Below are 10,391 nucleotides of genomic sequence, written 5' to 3'. Positions count from 1 at the left end.
AGCAGCAAAACAAAGACAAATGATGCAGACAGGGGCAGATTAGCAAATTCCCTTAGGAATAGAGGAAACCTCTTAGGTAAGCCAGTGTATTCAAATACACAGCATTACCTGAGATATTACTGAGAGATCATTCCAACAGACACCTGTAAACAGTTACACAGGATAAATATGGAAATTTAAATAAGAAGGGATACATCCATCATCTGGAGAACCTAGCTGATACTCCAAATAAAGCTATTAAAAAGGAGAAACCTCTATAAAAAAGCCAAACCTCAGCTCAATTCTCTCTTTCCCAGGATACTTCCAAGCTGTGTTTTTTCTTTTCAAGAACATTGGTTTTTAGTCTCATTGTACCTACAATGTAAACAATATGAAATCAACACCATCACTTAAGATGCTGTGGTTTTAGAAATCTATACTGTATAAATTATCAAATAAAAAGGTAAAGGTCAGAATAGTGTCTTGCTAGAAAGACTGGCAGCTAATTGAAAAATACCCTCTTTACTCTGAACTCAACTAAACTCCCTGTTGTATCTCTACAGAATGTGTCTGGTGTTTTATTTATGTGTGTAGTGTGTTGTGATTTTGCCTACTCTGATTTGTGGGGTTTTTTTTGCTTTTTCTGGCAGATATTTGGCATGGAACTAATCCTCTTGCCAGCTCATCCTCCCCCACTTATAACCTAACTTGAGTTATAACTTGATATTGGAAAGATTTCCTGCAAATAATTTTGTCTCAAGTGGGAGGATTACAATACCATTCAGAACATTGATCTCAGTGAAACTTACAGGGCAAAATATTGCACAGAGAATCCTGAGTTCACGCACAGGCATAAAACATCAAGTTAGTCACACACTTCATAAATATGTAGTAAGGAATGTATAATATTGCACTAGCTGATGCAGTTAAATGCTTAAATAAAATGCATTGCATTTCTAAGTGCTCTGTTATAAATCTCATACTTTAAAAATGGCCCAAAATACTCCTTTTTTATGGATTAATGGTAACTAACCTGAGAATTTTCTAACCACTTTATTTTAGACAGAACTATGCTCTAAACAACACGACATTGAAGCTCTTTAAATTATCTTCCGATAAGAAGTTAAAATACCACTGTGCCCAAAATATTTTATCATTTTATTTATTTAGTCTTGACTTGAATATACTCTAAAGAGATTTCTTACAATAGAAAGTGATGAGGAAACAGATACTGTCTATATCACATAGTTAATACCACATGTTGGCACTAACTATCAAGGAAAACTTGTATGGTTCCCCTCTAAAAACCCACTGCAGCTGGAAAGATAAAGAAAGCACCTTCCTATCTCAGGCAATCAATACAATTTTATGTGAAATCAGGGAAAATCTTTAATCACTATTGAACTTTTCTGAGCAGAGACTGAATATGAGCTTATGATTTGCACAAAATTGCACAAAATTTCTGCATAAAACACAATTTATCATTGTATCTCATAACCAAGGTAACATAAAAACAGGGCTTTCTCCTGTAATCTATTAATTTCAGCAGCAAGGATGATTATAAAGCTATCAGAAATCCAAACCTCCAAAAAGTGAATTCTTCAAAGACACAACTGGAGATGCACAATAATCACTCTGAGCTAAAGGAGCTAAGGAGCTAAAGAAATTGTGACTTGCAAGTATCTATTGTATGTGCAACTGCTGTATAGTATAAAATACATACATATATTTTGCATGCAATATAAACACAGAAAATATTTTTAAAGGAGATTTCAAGAAAGTGAAGGGTGAGAGTAAGTGATTTATTATTTAGAAGTTATTAAAACAATTACAATTTTCTAAGCTGAAGTCTGTCAGTGGCAGAAGTCTGGCTAGTACTATGACTTTTGGGATATTTATTCTCTCTGTCTTTGGGTCTCTGTTCCAGGAACCACCATAGCGACTGAGTCTTCCACGTGGCACCTGCAATCCAGCACTCTGTCTCAAGTATCTATGTCAATCTTGCCTTAGGCCCACAGGCAGAACTTTGCACAAAAATTCATACTCCAGAAAAGGATTTTTCTAGCAGGTGAAAGAACATACCCACCCACCACCATGAATTCCCAAAGTGCTGTGAACAGAGAAGGGGTAACTTCGGAAGACGTGTAAAAAACATGTTTCACCGAAAAAGTTTCTCTCAATTTAACTGTTCAATAGGCAGATAGACAGGCACACAGATGGACAGATGTGAACTATAAGGGAGCTATCATGAAAATTAATTTCTTAAAACTGGAAGCTTTCAAAATAGGGGAATAAGTGTAAAGTCAAACGGAGTCATTCTAATCTAAACTAGTCTCTTGCCTAAAACAGTTCAAAAGTGTTTTTTGACACTGGTAATTTCTGCCAACACAGAAACACCTTTCAAAATTTAAGGCAGGATACTTTTCTTAATTATAACCTGTGGTGACAACCACTGACATTATTCAGTATCTTGTTCCACTAGCTATGAATCCTAACATCTACAAATGCTTACCTGAAGAAGCTTAGTTTCATTTTCCTGTCTAAATACAGTTTTGAGGTGGAGCAGCAGAGTAACCAGTTCATTTTACCTCTGCCACGACCATCCCTGTAAGCCTGTACAGAAGAGAAGAGAGGGTAGAACCAGACTGGATGTGACCAACAGTACTGCAGAACACTCACAGTTGTGCACTAGAGCTGCGTGACACAGGGCTTTCTCCCATCTGAAACATGAATCCTGGTACCTGCCAGCTCAACACTATCACAGTGAGGTGGCAGTGACCAGCAAAGTGTGCAGGCCCTGCAGCTGCCTGTTTTGGTAAAAGCAGAAATCATGAGAGCTCAAAGGCTCTCATATATGCTGCCATGCATACTGAACTGACCTTTACATTTACTCCCCTCAAGATATTTGACCAATTTTGTAAACAGAAATATTGACTAGTTATTTTCTTTTGAATTTTGTTTTACTTATATGGATATTTTAAGTGTATAGATCTTGTTAGCTATCTCATTCTCCTTGGACACTTAATTCAAGTAATTTCTTTGCATTACACTGGTTGGCTATTGATCTTGGTCGGGTTGTTACCATGCCCTGCTACTCTACACATGTCTTTAGCAAAGTGCTGTGCCCTTTGCCCCTCTCACTGTTACAGATTGCAGCAATTTTTATCCTCAATGAAGTTGTTTCAACTTATCTCTGTGCTTACAACTCTTTTTCTTCAGATGAGTGTACCTACTCTGTCTCCTAGGACATTTGCCAAGCAGCAATGCACAAGGGATTAACTATTTCTCACTTTGAACAAAGACAGTGTCTCCCAGTAGTTATTTATACTCTGACACAAAGCTTACTGACAGCAGGAGGCAATAATTATGGGTGCCACCAGTGTATAGAGACAGTGAAGGTCATGGATCCCTTGCTTGTTTCATTAGAAAAAGCCTTCACAAGAGAATTCAGAGTCTTTCATACTTATAATTAGGCTGCTGGGGAAAAAAAAATAATAATAATTAATACAGTTCATACAAATTCCTTGACAGTAGATACATCCTACAAAGGTCATTGTTCTGTAAAGCCGTATGCTTTTCATGAATAATAGCTGTATCAACACACAAACATTTTATGCATCATTCTGCCCAGTGTGCACCTATCTGTAAACTTAAGTATACATACCCTGATTTCAAAACAGTTTCCTTCAGTCAGGTGGAAAAAGTGACTGCCCAACACAAATTCAGAATTAGAATTTCACTTAGAAAATGTTTGAGATTTGTTAATCAGTTTTTACTTTGTGAAAGGGATTCAACAGTTATACAAAATAACTGTTTTTTGTCTAAAAACATGTCTATTTGAAAATATGTTTATCAGTTTATAAGTTTATTCATAATTGCTGAGCATCATAAATACTTAAGAAACATATGGCTGAACATTTTGCTATAACTTTAACAGAACCTGTTTAGCAATGATTGCATTCATTTACAAAAACAAAGAACAAATCAGATCTGGAGATCTTTGGAAAGATTTGACTTTGAGGTCATTAATCCTCTGTAGATCATAGCAGGGTATTAACCAATACATTCTGGAGATCAGTTTTGGGAGGATATTTGAAGAATAAGCACTCCTACTACATTAACTTGACTTCTTGGTTTCAAAGGTAACACACACTTCAGATATGCCTGTTAGCTCCAACAGCTACAAACTAAAACTCAAAGTCAAACCATGATGTAGATATTCTTACCTGTTCTAGAAATTAAGTGAACATAGATCACTGAAAGCAAGTAATTAAATAAACACAAAGCAAACTGTCTTCAGCAGGTGGCAATACAAAGTTCGCAAAAGATTTATGCAGTAGCCTGGACTTGGTGGCTCAAAGGCAAGTGAACTCAGGCTACACTTTACTCAGATAACATCATGACATATGCAGTCTTTGATGTTCATAAAAGCACTATAAGAAAGTGGCCTGATAAAATGAGAGAGATCAGGGAGAAGTTCTGCCTTTAGGTGATCTTTCTAATGAGCAGTAGTATTTCAGAAGGGATGTCAGGAAGGACAATTTTCTTCTTTTTTAAGGCTCCATATTCCTAAGGAAAATATTGTTGAGTAGCTTTCCAAAATCATTGCTGCTCAATTGTTTTGTTACACAAACAATTTGAGACCATACTGTCGAACTGCTACACATAAGCATCACATCTGGGTGTGCACATATTCTAAGCCTTTGAATTAATTTGGCTATTTAAAAGCCCCATTCAGGTAATGGTCTCAAAGTGCTTATAATATTTCTCTCTCTCTTTACCTCACTCTTATTGCTTTATTAGCTCAATACAAACTTATCTAGTATGTACATTAAAGGCAGACCAAGTAACAAAAGCAGAAGTATAAATACCTCCTCTACTTTAGGACTTTTCACAGGTTTAATTTTGCCCTCCTCCTTCAAGTAGCATGACACCCTAGTGTAAACAAGAACTGTAACTTTAAAATGTATCCAGCAGTATTGGTCACACTAGTTATACTCATGATTCAACCATTTTTGTCCAAGCTTAATTTGTGGCATGATTCATAAAGACTTGCTATTTTACAGATCAAATAATCTATATCAGAATTTTTTTTATCCAGCATGCGAGTGGTCTTGCATTGCTAAAGCAGAATAATTACGTCCCTGCATATGATACTTTTATTGATACTTTAGAATATTATCTGCCTGCTGTTCGGAAAAGTACCTACCATGTTTATTGACTGGTTTTCACTTTCTGATCTATTGTAACACACAGAACTGGCACTGCTGCATAGCAGGACTTTCCCCATTTATCCATTGGATTTCTACTTTCACTTTATGTTTTGCAGTTGAATTTCATTTTCCTGATTTCAATTCATCTTTCAAATTAATCCAAAACTAAAGTAAAGCAATAGCAAAAGGGAAAAAGAACTTGCTCCAAATTTGACCCTAAATAGAGGCCCAGATGTGTTCAAGTGCACAGAATTAGTGAAACCTATTTCTTGAGAAAGAGAGTGTGACAGCTGCAAAATATCATTAGGTGAAGAACTTAATTTTCAACATCCATTGCTGTCAGAAGCACTGAATAGCAGACAATGTGTGGGAAAGGTAGAAGAAGAAGTGGCATAATTCATACAAGCTCAGCCCAGCTAACTTCTACTCGTGCCTCTGAGTATAACTGTAAGGCCCTTTGGGATGCTGAAAATAAAGTTTTTCTCTTTATCCCAGCACCACAATCTATTAGTGAAAATTCTGACTCACACTGAACTGAGATTAGGACTTTGTCATATTGCGTGTGATGAACATTCAGAGTTTGACAGGCAGCAATTGATAACTACTGTCCTATTACACTTTTTCAACCATTTGTGCATCAACATTACTGTAATTTCATCACCCATCATTTTATCTTATTTCTCTGAGAGTGTTGTAGGTGGTATCATAAAAAGCCTTACTCAAGTTAGGAACTATCATATCTCCTACTTCTCCTTTTGTCCTCTAACCTAGTTATCCTGTCAAAGAAAGAAATTAGGCTGGTTTGTCGTTATTTGCTCTTAGCAAATCCATTTTAGCTGTCCCTTATCACCTTATCATTCTCCAGGTACTTTCAAATTGATTGCTTAATAAATTGTTCCAATAACTCTCTAGTATTGAATGTACATTGCCTGCTCTATAATTCTCAGGATTCTCCTTCTCTATGGATAGGTACCACTATATCTACCCTTTTCCAGTCCCCAAAGACCTTAACTGTCTCATGCTAGATCTTGGACATAAGTGTTGATAATGTATTCAACTCTGACAATTTATTACTTGAACCAAAAGTTTGTTCGCAAGAGGAATCTAAGCTAAAATCAGCATTTCAAAGAAGTACATTTATAATATTATATAGTTTTAGCTGCAAGTTAAGACCTTGCACAAACCCACTATATGAAAACACCGTTGCCCTCAGAACACATTTGTGTCCATTCCTTAAAACAAGTATTATTTCACTTAAAAATAACCACCTAAAAGATTATAGGTGGATTTATAGGAAAATATGGAAGGCAGGAAAGAAGAAAAGCAGGCAGGAAGAAAGGAATAGAGAGAAGGAGGGAAGGATAGACGGAAATATATTTCCAAACAGGTAAGTACAGGCAGGTAAGAAGCATCATCACAGAATGCCTCTGAGAATGGTTTCTAGCTAAATGTCCATCAATACAGTACCCTAAAATAACAATAAATAAAAAATAAACAGAAGTCTGACTGTCATTGCTTCTACATATATAAATGCCTTTCTGGACTGCCTCAGGGAGGCTGATCTGGAAAAATTACACTACAACATCCTCCAAAATATTGCTCTTCCTACAGAAGTGTTTATTAGTTTAAGTTAGAGTATTTCTGTCTTTTTGTATGTTCTTAGACAGACCTGTGGAGTAAATAGTTTCCCGGAGTAAAAGAAAAATGCAGCTTGAGGTTAAAAGGCTGTAGGCTGATTTTTCAGACAGCTTTGTTATTACTTAAAGCTGCCATTCTGCTTATAGGTGAGGCTGAAGTACTCTTAATGGAAATGTTTCCTAATTTAAAGAACCTTGTGTACATTTTTATTTTTTAAGATAATCACTTGCGAACATTACTTACTTTGTGCATATTCCTAACTGTTCTAATACATGATTTTACTCACAAAGCATTAACTTCAGTTTACTCATATCAGTGATGTGATTTGCATTCACAACTACAAGATCAAGGTCTGCTATTGTCTTCACTGGTCTGTGAAAATAAGATTCTGCCAGAGAAACCCTTCAGTGTATCAAATCCTGCCTTCACTCTGGAAGGCAACTGGCTATAGAAATATCTGAAGTGCAATAGAAGTAATATTTCAAGAACATAATAGAGTCCATGCTGAAATTCTCTATTGGTATTTAATTGAATATACTCAAATATATGTGTTGGCTGTACTTCACACTCTGTCTTAGGCAGGTGGAAGCAGTGGCACATAGGAAAGAGTTACTTTGTAAACAGCAGGTAAACATTAAGGCCATTTGTCTAGTTTAATGGATAAAAAAGGAAACATTGCAGACACAGCTGCCTTTCAATATCTCCTTCTCCTTAGAACAACTTTGTCTTTTTATAGATTACAGTAAGCTATAGGAGAGTGAGATGTCAGGGAACTGCAAGAAATCCTTTATGAAACAGGACAGTCAGACAGTGATGACTGGCAAGAAGGGAAAACAACTAAAGTGAAGGGGATATTTCTAAGAGGCATTTCTGCTCACAGTGTGTCTCTTGTGGATGTGAAGAATGGCTTGATAATGAGTAAGGCTCTGATTTCAAATGTCCAAACCTGATGAAAGAAGGCAAATCTTGTTTTGATCCTCTATTGGAGGATGTGTTTAAGGCTCTTTTGGATATGGCATTGGTGGATACAGTTTAGAGGAGAACTTTGTAGAATAGGTATGATGGTTGGACTCAGTGATCCCAAGGGTCTTTTCCAACCTGAATAGTTCTATAATTCTATGATTGTTCCATTTGCTGGAATGTGCTCCCATGTATCGTTACATGCACCTGCACATACGAACACTCCCAAGGCCCTGGCTCCATCCACAACAACATTGTCCTCTTGCTTTAAAATATTCCACTTGAAGCATGTTGGACATGTCTTCATTTTTCTCTGGCAAGAAGCAAGAAAAAATTAGATATAAGGGGTCATTTTTTCTTCCATTTACTGCTAATTAGAAGTATAGCCAGTGCAGCATTTCTTCAAAAAAAAAACCAACAACTTTTCAACTTGTCTCATAGCACATCACTTCTTGTTTTCTAAAAGGCTGCTACATACAGGAATATTCTCTGGTTTTGATCTGCATCCATCTTAGCTCTCTGGTATCCTCCCCTCCCCCCAAAAATGCTACTCTTTGGAATTTCAATCAAATCATTCTATTACCTACTTAGTTGCTCAAATTATCATCAAGGTACCTTGAAATTCAGGATTGCCTCCAAAACCTGGTAATTGTCTGATTGCCTGACTGCCTGAGTGTGAAAATGAGTGAAAATGTGAACTTTTCATGTGGCATTACAGCCAGTTATAGAAATCATAGCTGGGAAAGTTAGGAGACTGTGGTGAGCTTAGTGGTCATTAAGCAAACTTCACCAGACAATCTAAGCAAAACTCAGGCAAGACAGTGCTACAGATGTTAGCCATTAGATGTCAGTGTCTCTAGAATTACTTAATATGGCAAAGATTGTCTCCTACATATGAAAAAATACTAAATTAATAGTCAACTCCAGTGAAAAAAAAAATAATTGGTGTAACCAGAGGTTAATTTGATTCTGACAACTGTATGAGACTGCTCCAGCATTTCCAGGCAGTGAGAGAGACAAGTAAGATAATGCCTTGCAAGATGTCTCAGACCAATATCTTTGCAGAAATCTCTCTGGAGATGAGGAGAAATATCTTAGGAAGAAACACAGTAAAGTTGCAGACAGTTCTTAGAAGAAAAAAAGAGGGCAAATAATGAAAGAAGCATCATACTGGGCAAAATATGGGACAACACAAAGCACAAAAGAAATAATAAAAATAAATAGACAGAATGTTTTGGCAAAATAAAAGTCTCAATTAAAAGCAATAAAAGAAAACAAGCTATGAAAACTACATGCATAAGATTAAGTTATCTGGAAACACAGTCAAACTAAGGGTACAATCTGGAAAAAAAAGGCTAGCTGTAAAGAGACAACAAATGTCAAACAAAACCCAGCAGGATGGAAGGAACATTTTGGCAAAGTGCTAATCCCTGCTGACCATGCAGACCCAAGCAGTCTAGGCATATAGGAAGGACAGGGCATCTTTCAAGGCAGAAGGGATGTGAGCACTAGGCTGCCAGCAAAAAAAGGAGGCAGAAGGCACACTGATTTAGATCAGAGGAGGAGAGCTGATGGTGCAGACAGCATAACTGCTGAGCTGTAAATAGCTAGAAGGGCAAGTGTGAACAAAGCATCAGAAGTACAATATTTTAAGCTTCTGAGCAGAGGCAATACTCTGTGACTGACAAAACACAGTGGCTGCATCAATCTATAAGGCCACCTACCTAATTCAGGGAATGACAGACATGAATCTCATTGTCAGTTTCTGGAAAAAATAAACAAACGAATAAACAAACAAACAAAACAAAACACATGAAGAATGAGATGTTTAACAGATTCAGAACAGTTATAAAGGAAGTTGTAGAGGAAAAGTATAGTTTCATATGAGGTACTACTTGGATGTACTCACCCTGACCTGACCAAGGAGAAAAATGGGAATAGGGATTGCTTTTTTCAGTATTTTAGATTAAACAGAATCTATTTTAAATGGTACATGGTATGGAGAACTGCAGAACAGTCAACCTCACTTCAGTTCCTGGGAAAATAATGAAATGAATCCTTTTGGCACATATTTCTAAGGACAAGAAGAAGAAGATGGATTGACCAAGACTTAAACATGCCTGACAATTATTACTGTCTTTATGATGAAATGGCTGGATATTTGGATGAGGGAAGAGTATCAAGTGTCTTTTACTTAAGTTTCATCAAGGTTTTAACACTGTGTCCCTCAATTTTCAATGAGACTAAGTTACAGCATTGTGGTACAACAGGACAAAAACTAAATATTAGGAGGAAAATCTTTATTGTGAGACTGTTGAGACACTGGAACCTGTTGCCCAGGGAAGTTGTGAAAGCCTCATCCCTGGAAGTGTTCAAGGGCAAGCTGGATGGGGCTCTGAGCAAGCTGATCTAGTGGGAGGTATCCCTGCCCATGCAGGAGTGGTTGGATCTAGATGATCTTTAAAGTCCCTTTCAACCTTCACCATTCTTCTCTATTTTTCTATAAAAACGTGTTCAGTAGTTGTGCTCAAGGTAATCACCACTGGGTCAGTCAATGGCCTGGAGGAAGAAAAGGAGAGGATTCTCATCAGGTTTGCAAAT

The sequence above is a fragment of the Chaetura pelagica genome, unplaced genomic scaffold (assembly GCF_000747805.2).
Source record: "Chaetura pelagica isolate M959 unplaced genomic scaffold, ChaPel_1.0 scaffold90, whole genome shotgun sequence".
NCBI lineage: Eukaryota > Metazoa > Chordata > Aves > Apodiformes > Apodidae > Chaetura > Chaetura pelagica.
Note: the sequence above shows the minus strand (reverse complement) of the source record.